Here is a 2,109-nt window from a genome sequence, read left to right as displayed (position 1 = left end):
TGTGCTAAATATGTGGTAATACTCTGAAAGAAGATGAATCACAACAGAAGACACAGTACAGTAGAAAAAGGACAACCAAATGTTTTGATATTTAATTTAATTTCCTGAGAAAGAACATTCATTTCCTAATGATGTTTCTAAGATATTACTATATATAACAATATTCTCCTCTCCTCGCTTTCCCTTCTTGTTCTCTTTTTTTCCTCGCTTTCCCTTCTTATTCTCTTTTTTCCCTCTATATCTTTTTTCCTCTTTCAATTCTTCCTCTCCTCTTATTGCTTATTTATATTTTCAGTGACTTTTCTGTGAAATCATTCATTTGGTTGTCCCTAATTAGAGTTAGAATTAGTCAGAAGTAGCCTGGAGACTACCGAAAGTTTCAATTCAGTATGGCTTATTTAAGAGAATTTGGGGTTCAATAAAAAATTCCTCATTTCCCTTACTCTCTTGCTTAAGGTGGAGGGTGGCAAGGACTTGCTGGTTTCCACTTGAGCTTGCTTTCATTTCTTTTCCCTTTCTATCATCATCATCATCATCGTTATTATTTTGCATAGCTGGCTAAATCTTTAGCCCTCTGTTTTATTCACATAAATGTATCCAATAAGGTATGACTTTGTACATGCATTATTCTAGAAAAAGACTAGAGAGATGTCAATCTGGTTTAACTCTGTCATAAAGACAAAAGAGAGAAATTAAGGCAAGTGGTGAGCACTCTGAAGCCAGTAGCCATGTTCCTGATTACAAAATCTATCCCTCGTTCTAATGAGATTCTAATTCTTTGGTAGTTGTGGGCAGTTGTTGAACAGGCCTGGCCATCTCAAGGAAATATTTAAAAGGAATATTTTTCATTGTTGAGTTGTGAGTTAAGATTCCTGCTTTAAATTTGTTTTGCCAGACATTTAAAGTATGCGAGGGAGGGTGTAATCTCTGTTCTGCTACAATAAGCCTGCCTGCACACAAGACAACCTGGAATAGGTAATAAATATCCTACTATTTGCTGAAAATACTGAAGCACAGCTTTATATCAGTTTTTCTTATTCTTCTTTATACCTCCTGACATTTCTCATATCTTGATTCAACAGCAGTAGGCCTGTAGCTCAGCTGCCTATTTACACTTTAATACAAGACAGAAAACATTTTACTGCTATAGATAACTTTCTAGAAAGTTAGATTCCTATTTGGTGTGGAAAGTTCAAGATTTGCCCGCTTAAAATTGTCTGTTAAGCAGTCACAATGGAAATTGCAGTTACCGAGAAGGAAGACAAGATTGAAATGGGGAGCAAATGCCATCGAAATGGCCTTTGAAGTAAATTATGTAATCGGGACATTGACATTAATGGCCATTAAAATTGACTTGAGCAAGTCCCAGGCCAGTGACCAGCTGCAGAACCAGTACACCTCCATGCTGACCTGTCCCACCCTTCTTATCCTAATAATAGCTCTCACAAGTAGATTTTCAATAATGTCAAAATGTCCTGTGCCAATGGGGAGTTCACTGGGATGGAAAGAGTCACAAATTGACATCCTATTCCCCATCTGCATTCTGGCCTCATAACGTTTCTAATCTCCTTAAATTTCTGACTATCTGGCAGAAAGATAAGCTCACCTTTTAAAATAGCCCAATAAACACAATATTCCTGAGAGGTTAACTTTAGTGGTGTGAAAAATTTCATAATTTGAAGGCTATTTCAACCAGAGATGCTTATCTTGCAAAATTCTTATGGTTCTAACACACACACTTTGCTGGATACGTAAAGTTCACTGCAGTGGGGGCAGCTGTCCGTGTCAACATCAAAATGCTTATTTTGCCACTTTACTATTGCAAGGATAGTGCATGTCTCATCTTACTAGATGGCAGGGGAGGCAGGTGGCATCTTAGAATTGTGTAGCTAAGAGGTCATCTATCTAGTGATTTCAAATTACAGCTTTTCAGCTGGTTCCAGTATGGCTGCAAAGAGCTTGTTCAGAACACAACATTGTAGGTTCTGCTCCTGGGAAACTCTGAGGTGAGCCTGAGGAACTTGGAGTTTTTAGGCTTCTTAGGTGATTAGGATACGCAGTCGAGACAGGGAACCATGTTGTAAATTCAATCCCTCATCCAATAGAGAT

The sequence above is a fragment of the Pteropus vampyrus genome, unplaced genomic scaffold (assembly GCF_000151845.1).
Source record: "Pteropus vampyrus isolate Shadow unplaced genomic scaffold, Pvam_2.0 Scaffold22, whole genome shotgun sequence".
NCBI classification, from domain to species: domain Eukaryota; kingdom Metazoa; phylum Chordata; class Mammalia; order Chiroptera; family Pteropodidae; genus Pteropus; species Pteropus vampyrus.
The sequence above is the reverse complement of the archived record's forward strand: the minus strand, read 5'-3'. Positions refer to the sequence as shown.